The 9426-nt window shown below is 48.6% G+C and overlaps 1 long non-coding RNA gene across 1 annotated transcript; it reads right to left on the bottom strand.

Annotated features, from left to right (window-relative positions):
• Positions 1 to 1198: 1198 nt before the first annotated feature.
• LOC149350047 (uncharacterized) lies at positions 1199 to 2304 on the bottom strand. Its single transcript, XR_016289433.1, has 4 exons — positions 2211 to 2304; positions 1876 to 1975; positions 1372 to 1597; positions 1199 to 1265 (listed from the first exon to the last, which is right to left on the bottom strand). It is a non-coding gene; the product is annotated as an uncharacterized LOC149350047 (long non-coding RNA).
• Positions 2305 to 9426: the final 7122 nt, after the last annotated feature.

Raw genomic sequence — 9426 nt, 5'->3', positions numbered from 1 at the left:
AGCATAACATGCGAAGCTATCGCGTCTGACTAGGTTTAACCCGAGGTAAACCACCAGGAAACCACCAGACAGCCAGCCAACCAGAAAAACAAACCGCTTTGTTTGCTCTGTCAGGTGTTTCTGAAACTTTACTGAGAGTACCCAGTGCCTTCGGATGACACAGTATATAGTCTTCACTTGGCAAAGTTACCCAGACATTTGGGCATAGTGAGGCGGTGTGTCCACAACGTCGACAACGTTCTAGAGAGCGTCGGAATGGTTGACTAAGAGGCTAAGAACAAAGGTCCTTGGTTTGGAAACGGGGCGCTCAGGGAGACGCCGTCCAAACTGAAGACACACTCAGAGAAGAGCAGCATGTCTTCTCAGATCCACACGCTCATGGACTCAAGTTCACGCACTCAGTTGAAGTGAGCCGTATATTCGTGGTGCCATCGACTGAGGCCATCAATTCGTGCCAAGCAAAGAAGGTGTCAATGCCCGGCAAACAATTCCTTCCAGCACAGGGCACCTGTAATTCGCTGTCAAGATCCTTATCGTCGACCCGAACTCTGACAATACTTATTCACTACTCTGCAAGACCAAGATTCGGCGGCTGTGCGACATCGCTAAAGTCCCGACCAGCCTGGCCCTACTGAAAAATCCGGTATGAATTTTAAACCGGAACTGCATACCGGCCGGGTTATGTACAGGATTTGCGATACAGGATTACCGGAATATCCTGTATAAAACAGGACAGTCCTGTATAATACAGGACTCTCCTGTTTTGTACAGGATACTCTGGTAATCCGGTATCGCAAATCCTTTACAATAACCCGGTATGCGGTTCCGGTTTAAAATTCATACCGGCATACAGGACAGTCCTGTATTCTACAGGCTAGGCCCGTATTATACTGGAGGGCCCTGTATCACAGGACAAAGTCAGGAATAAAATGCTTCAAATATATCCCACTTGGACTAAATCTGCCCAAAAACTGGGGCAATAAGTGTACATGCCAAATGCTGCAATATACAGAGCCTCAGAAACTGGTAATCTGCGATTATCAGCGGCTCGTATTACAGTCGATGTGCAATTGTGTTATTTGCTCCCAACTTTTACCAAGTATTGGTAGCTTGGTGAGTATTATAATGCATCAAAAACTCCAAAAGATGTTTACTTTTTTTCGGATGGATGTCTTGAACCAGCTCACTGAGGTAATAATTTAACTCTTAGCGACGATCTACCGGCGCCTCTACAGGGTGCTGGCCAATGAAGTAGTCAAAAGCACCTGCAGAAAAGAAAATTTGATTGGTAGTACATAATGCCCCAGCTTATCATTTAATTGGGCACTGACACACAACATAATGCATTGAGCACTGTGACATGCAACTTACGGCCAATGGCTTGTAGCTTTTCAGGGGTCATTGGCTTTCTGCCCACTGTGGAGGCTTCTGACTTCAGGTACCGATGGCAAGCTTGCCCTGTCACGCTCCTTTCCAGGAGATGTGGAATCGTCCAACGGCTTCGGGCTGCGTCCTTGCAGAAACGCGAATCTTTGGGTGCCACCGTAACTGCTGCCCACTTTGCCGAAGGAATAAAAATTCCATTCCCGAGGTGGACCTGTATGCAATAATTACAAATGCATACCCCAGTAGCACAAACGGGGCTCTTAATTGCGGGCCCTCGTGGGCCCAGACAAGCCACAGACAAGCCAGGCGTCTCATGACGCCTGGCCCTGAGCATTGGCAATGCTCAGTATCGTGAATGCACCTCACACCTTCCATATTTGAATCAATAATGTATTGCAAATCTGCGTCGTAACATTGTTGGTGTGTAAACAGGTTGCTCGGACGATTCCGATGCTTGCGTGCTCATCCTCCATTATTTACGGCACATACCGCAGCATCGATGCGATGCGTAATGTTTGTTCAAGGTCTTGAGCCGCTCCCCCTCAGGACGCTTATCGATGATTGCTCTCGCACGTATACACCATAGGCTCTGTAAAGAAAGAATACAAACTATAAAACTAATTTTAGTCGTTTTATCATGAAGGACAAGCAATTTCAGTATGTAACTGGAAGAAAATTTTGCGCTATTTCGTCCCTCTAAGCTGTGCAATCTACAAAGTTTTAGTTAAAAAGACACTGGACAATTAGAACGTTTCTGTTGACGCCGAGCATATAACCGAGACGGAGGCAGTACTTAAAAGAACAGAGTGATTTAAAATGCGTACATACGTCCTAGCAGCACGACGTCGCCGTCATAAAATCCACCTTCACCGCCGTGACCTCCACCGGTCAAATGTTCACTACTCACGTCTTTCGGAGCGAAGTCATTCATCACTGAGACAAGGGGCTTCTTCGATTATCCGCCTCTGGCAGCCCGCGGGTTGCTTGCGGGCTGCCCGCGCGCGCTCGATTTTCTCGGGTTGCTCCGCCCACTTCCGGTGGCTGCCCGGAACGCGTTCGTTTTTCTTTGGCTGGGCGGTTTCGGGCTGCCAGCCGGCGGCCAGACTCGCCAGGACGATTTTGTGCTGGCAGCGCTCGGGCAGCTAGCAGACGACAGAGAGGTGTTTGGTAGCGGGAAGCTCGCGCGGCCATTTTTATAAGGACTAGAAGGACCGCGGTTCTTCATGCGATGTTTTGCGCGATGCAGGCGCTTGTTTCGACTAGGCCACGGTGCATATCGACTGTGTGGTCTGCAATGACACATTTTGTGGTAGTTCTCGCTGTTTATTGATATGTTTTGCGTGCGTATGCGCGATCATATTTCGATCGTCTCACCACCTCGAAAGCACAATTGCTCGCTTCATATTACGATCGCATACTTCTGATTCACAAAATATTTCGGCTGCTAATTTCGTGCGCCCGGCGGATATTGCGATGGTGTTCGAGGCCTTTCACGAGAGCAGCCGGATTTCAGTTCCGAGTACGCGTTCAGACACGCGCATATATGCATGTGCTGACCGTGTTTTACGAAGTGTTGGTTGAGCGCGATACGGGAGCGTATGGTCTTCATTGCGTTTGGCGCAGTGCAAAAGTGGATATGCTTTGAAAAACGCTCGACTGAAACATGTCCTTTATTAAAAGCCCTCACGAGCAGATTGCTCGAGACATCTCTGCGGGCATATGGCCACACAGAATTGTCGCGCCGACCAAGTGCTGATTCTGTCGTCACCAACTGTTGTACAGCTTCATGCTCGGGCCTTCTGCCACATATGCTCAAAATATCTGAGAAGTACCGCAGGCATGCACCTCGTCGCGTTTGGCTTATTTAAAAAAAAATCGATAAAAATGAGCTCTAGCGCTGATCGTCATGCAAACACACGCGGAACGTGAGGCGCCGACACGCAGGGCTTTATTGTAGCGCCTTTCATTTCATTGCCAGTTCTCTGCTATAAAGCTGTATTATTACAGAAACGATATGCAGCTAAATTTATACAGTGCACCCGCTTGTTCTAGGTGGACGTTCAACAAGCTGATATGCGCAAATTTTGCCGAGATTATGCGTTCCTTGCCCGCAGCAAAAGCCGGCGGCCGACAGACTACAGTTGAACGAACGTATCCCGATTCTTTTCTGCTTACAGCTTACAGGAAGTGTTATGTTTTAGGCAAAGTTTATTGACGTTACATACTACAAGCCAGAGCGGCCATGGCGAGTTCCCGCGCTCTTTGTCTCTGCCCGGTTCCCCCAGTGTCCAAGCCCTGGACACCCACACAGATACTGCACAGCACACATAGGGGGCGCTAGCTACTGGTTTAAAAAATGTCATACATAACACGCCCTTTTTTAAAAAAAACAAAAAGTTCACAACACAAGGCGGTGTTCAGGCTTTCTGGGTTTTGTCATTCACGAAATCTTGCTGTCTTAACTACCCGCCGACCTGTGCGAGTATGGTACACGCTAGAAGAAACTGCTCGTGAAGGTGATGATGCTGCTGGTGTGGGGGATGTTGGTGAAGCCAGCTGAGCAGGTGGAGGCTGAGGTGATGCAGGCTGAGGCCATGGATGGTCAGAGGATGTAGTTATGTCATAGTTCTCTGGAGAAGCCAGTGGCACTGGAGCAATGCCAAATAAAGGTCTAATGTGGTAACGGTTCCGACGATACATGGCACCTTCTGGTGTGACGACCAGATATGATCGGTGCTGTGGGCCAACTCTGTGTATACTTCCACGCATCCACTGACCTTGGCGTCTGAACCACACCTTCTGTTTTTCCTTCAACACAGACAACGGCTTTGTTCTTCTGTCACCGTGGCGATGCTGTCGTTTTTGGTGAACACGAAGGCGGCTTCTTGCGTCGGCACAGTTGTACTGCGGTTGGAACTGGACAGGATGTATAGGTTCTTGTACGCATTTTCCTGCCCATTAGGAGTTCGGCTGGTGACTTAAGCCCATCCATTGGTGTACTTCGAGCATCCATCAGGACTACAAAAAGATCCTTTCCATCTTGCAATGTCTTTAGAAGGGAGTGCTTTATTGTTTGTATGGACCTTTCTGCCAGTCCATTAGACCTTGGGTAATAGGGAGAACTAGGGTTGTATGTGATGTCCCAAGAAGCGAGGAACTCCTGGAACTGGGTCGCATTGAATGGAGGTCCATTGTCACATATGAGTTCTTCCGGGATGCCGAAACGGGCAAATACTGCTTTGAGAGCAGTGATAATGGCTTCAGTGCTTGTTGATGCCATTTGTTGCACCTCCACATACTTGCTGAAGTAGTCGACAATTAACAGGTTGGTAGATCTGTTGAAATGAAAGAGGTCCATTGCAACCTTCTGCCACGGACGATCGGGCAAAACACGCTCAGCCAGGGGTTCATACTGGTTTTGTTGCTGGTGTCGCTGGCAGTGATGACAACGTTTGATCATCTCCTCAATGTCTGCGTTCATGGACGGCCAATATAGGCTTTCTCGAGCCTTATTCTTGCATGAAACTATGCCACGGTGTGCTTCGTGAAGTCTCAGTAAGGCATCTTGCTGACACGAGGTAGGCAAGACAAGTCGCTGCCCTCTCAATATAAGGCCATCACATACGTGTAGTTCATCTTTGCAATGAGCAAAAGGTTTCACTGCTGTTGGGAGCAATGTGTCACGTGTAGGCCAACCTTCTTTGATGTGTTTCAACACCTGTTGCAAAGTGCTGTCCTCAACAGTTGCTTTTCGGATATGTTCCAGCTTTGACGTTGAAGCGTTGACTACTGCACAACTAGCCAGGCACTCAGCAGGTTCATACTCCTGCAAAGAACTTGCACTGTCAAGCGCTCGTGAGAGTGCATCAGCTACTATGAGTTCTTTCCCTGGAACATATGTTAGCTGAACATCATACCGCTGGAGTCTGAGTAGAAGACGCTGAAGCCTTGGGGTTATCTTGTCAAAGTCCTTTTGTTGCAGACCAATCAGAGGCTTGTGGTCAGTTTGTACCACAACACTCCGTCCATATGTGTAAAAATGGAAACGTTCACAGGCAAAGACTATAGCGAGCAGCTCTTTTTCGATCTGGGCATATTTTTGCTCTGCCAACGTGAGTGCAGCTGAGGCATAGGCTACTGGATGATTTTCCTGTAGGAGTACCGCACCAACTCCGTATGAGCTTGCATCCGCTGAGACCACAACCTCCTTTGATTTGTCAAAGAAGTGAAGAACAGGGGTCTTAGAGATGAGGTGCTTGATTCTGCTGAACTCTCGAGTCAGGTTGTCATCCCAGTGCCAAGGAACGTCATTCTTTAACAGCTGCCTGAGACATGTAGTTTCCTTTGATGCATTTGGCAAAAACTTGGTAAGGTAAGTCACCATACCCAAAAATCGGAGGAGTTCAGTCTTGTTTGTTGGCACTGGCATTGCTAAGATAGCACTCCCTTTTGCAGCGCCATGCAATGCGCAGCACCATCTCTCGGCGCTCCGAGAACCAAGTCCTCCATGTTGGTTCGGTACAGAAAACGAAACCGCGGCCCTGCGTTGGGTTAAAACGGCTGCGCTTCGTTTGAAAAGTGGAATGACGATGCGCTCTTACGCTGTGCTGTCCACCATGCAAAGAAACTACGATGCGTGCCAGAACTATGTTCGTTCCAGCTTTTCACTTTTCTATTTTTTCTTTACTCTTTGCCAACGTTTTAGTAACAGCAAATGCCATGTGACTTAATTATCCTGTGTCAGCACGGCATTCAGTGCACAGCTTGCGCTTTCTGCGCTGATTTTTCACAAAGCTTTCAAGGTGATTTGCGTTTGCATTAAGATACGGACCCCATCCTTTGTTGCCTCTGATGAAAATTAGAAGACGATTTAGTGCATTTATTAACTCTCCGGTCGGGCGTGAATATATGTAGACGCATACTTGAGCAACGTAATAGAGAAGGTAATTTGTTTTGAGCGAGCCTGCTCCTGTGTTCCTCAAGCGTGTATTCCAGTCGCGAAGCAGTACGTTCATTAATGTGCAGGTAAATTGCGGCCATGGACACTCAATGCGCTCCATCTAAAAACCTCGATTGCTCATGCCGTGGCGTACTAAGCGCACTCGAAGAACCACACGCACATTACTGCTTAGTTTGTTACGTGTACAGTTAAGTTTTTCCCGTGTTCGATTAGTTTTGGAAGGGCTAGCAATCTCTCTGGACCATGGGGTTGTTGCAAGATCCCACACAATGTTTTCTTATAATGTGGTACGTGATCCCGCCCGCATATGTTATGCGCGTTAAGGTGTATTTGTGAAGCAATACATCCTACGTATAAAAACTGAGGTGCGAATGCTTTATTTTTTGAGGATTCCTATACATTCGATATCTCCGGTGGCGAAAGTCTGAAAAAAAAAATATAGCTACTTTATTGTGAAGGCGGGACGCATTTCCAAGCTAGAAAGTACGTGCAACATTGTTTTGAAAACGCTTCAGGCCATCAGATTTTATTATCGTTGTGGCAAGCTGCAACAGCTTGCTTCGCAACAAAGAAATTTGTGTACGTTTGGGAGGAAGCGAATTAAGTGTCGAAGGCAACCGAACATGCGAATTTCACCCCCGCATACACAGCTTGACCAGCGTATCTAGTCCGTGCAGGCACCTACAGCTGTAAGCTCTTTCTCTAATCAAGCCGCCGCGGTAGCTCAGTGCTTATCTGAAAAAAAAAACTGCATCTTTGCTTACAATATTCTGAATTATATGTGCCCACTTTCCTCTTGTTAATATCGACTGACAACATCGCAATACTCGCTTCCACTGCGTCTTAAGCAAGACGCGGTTTCAACGAATTGCGGCGAAAACCAGCCGGCGCCGGGCTCTGAAACGGTGACGTTGAAAACCGCGGACTTGCATTGTACATTGTACTAAAGGAATCACATTACGCAGCTGGTCGAGGATCCTCTGTGAATATACTGCAATGCACGAAGCTCCTGGCGTCGGCGCGAACGAAAGTTCACACTGTCACAGAAGTTTGTCAAGCCATCTGTGCACTCAGCGCAAAATAACCGCTCGCTACCCCACCAGATGAAATCGCGTCCACCTGGGAATAAAATAGCCATGATAATGCGTGATGCTTGAACCGGTGCTTTAATGCGCGAATTAAAATGACAGGGGCGCAGAGTTCGACTTGCCAACACACTTCCCAGTGCCGATTCCGGCTATCATCAGCGCCAGACTTCAAGCGAAGCTCAGGACGCGGTAGGAGGAAGTTGGAGCTTACTGAAAGCACCTACATTTGGTAAAAGATCAGCAGTGAAAACAACGCAGCAGCTGAAGCTTGCCTGTTGAAATTGCACACGCAAGATTCATGACACCTATACCGATATCAAGAATGTACGCATAGCAAACGATGCACCAGCTCGACGAGCTCGCCTTCCTTCCTCCATGAGCTCGCCCGAACCAAGATGGAAACCGGAAGTTGTGGGCGCCGTGTTGCCAGACCACCAAGCAATTTTGCATATCGTCTATTAGACTCATAATTCGTTCTTTCAGATCCTTCTTCCCTGCAGCAGCTTGAAAACCCCGTCATTTGGAAGAAGTGAGACACCTTCAGTTCTGAAAATTCCTTGAAACTCCGTAAAAAAGTCCTTTTTACCAAAATTTACCCCTCAGGCTTCTTGAAAACTTGGAAAATCCCTCGAATGGAAGATCACTGCGCGCTGTCTTCGAGCTTCGCGCGCGCGTGTTAAGATCGGCGTCAACAGGAAGCAGTCAGCAGCCACGTTTCTCCAGGATGATTCGAGAAATCGCTGTCCACTTGACGACGTTTGCCTCAAGGCGTGCCGAATTGCCTTAGAGGCAAGGGCAATGTACTTTGCTGCGTCTCAGTGCGGGAACCCACAGGAACAAGAGGATACAAGCGACCATGGCGGATGTCAAGGGCCGTCGTTTTGGTGGCTTCTCTGCGTATCAAGCATCGCGGCGGGCTGGCGGGGGACTTCCACAACCTTCGCGGATGTCCCCAAGAACAAAGGACCACTTCCGCCCTTTTGACCCGGTCTGGCGTTCCGACCCTTCGTGACTAATGTCTTCTGACGGACAGGTGTCGGCAGCCCGGGGGAACCTTCGGCGGGTCCAGGAACATCACATTCCGCATTCAACTTTACCTAGAAGGCATCCTCCTCTCCCAGGCTCAACACGTTACGGAGGCGTGTCCACAAGTGTGGGGGTGCAAGTTTGTGCGCACGTGTGAAAGTTTTAGGCCACTCCCACCTTGGCGACGGCGTCATCAAGTTAGGGGAACTGGGGAAGACGGACGCTATAAGACTTGACGACGAATGGGGTCGGAGTAGTCACACTTCCTGTGTCTGACTCTTGTAAATATGTAAATAAATTCAGCCTTCTTTCTCCACCTTCTAACTCCGTCGCTCAGCGGCACTCCTGTCCCTGGCCTGGAGGTGGGAACGGGCGTCGTGCTGACCGTGGAACCGTCGAGCGCGACCCCGAACGTCGTCCTTAACAACTGGTTGGCAACGGTTGGATTTCAGGGTGCTGCTTCTTTGGGTGAGTGCTAGGACTTTGCTTGAGAATTTCCAGGCTTCAAATGTTTGGGTTATAACTTTGAGCTGTTGGGAATCGAGGGAAGTTGTTCGATGAGGCGTGTGTGTGTTAACCTCACAACAGTTGAATAGCAAAGCTGGGGCTAGGAGCAACAAGCATGGATCTCATGACATGGCCGGAGGCAGATTTGCTAGCGCTGTGCGCGGAGTTGGGTGAAGTAGTACAGGAGGAGATGGAGAAAGCTGATATTTGTAGATCGCTTTTATAAACTACCTATGAGGAAACAATCAATTTTACGTGGGAACTCCTCAAACCCGAGTGTTAGCACTGCGGTTTCGATGTTCGGATCTACTGCGCACGGCTGGAAGTTGATGCAGAAGATACCCAAAGCACAGTGCGAGAGACTGGTAGTTTAGGACACGGGATGTTCGGCTGCGGCGATGTAATAGCGAGTGCTGTGCTGCTGAGGTGTGTCGTATTACGTGTCATGTCGATCTGCCA

This window comes from Amblyomma mixtum, chromosome 3, assembly GCF_055824585.1.
Source record: "Amblyomma mixtum isolate Tamu chromosome 3, ASM5582458v1, whole genome shotgun sequence".
In the NCBI taxonomy this organism is placed as follows: domain Eukaryota; kingdom Metazoa; phylum Arthropoda; class Arachnida; order Ixodida; family Ixodidae; genus Amblyomma; species Amblyomma mixtum.
This window is presented reverse-complemented; position numbering and strand designations above follow the sequence as displayed.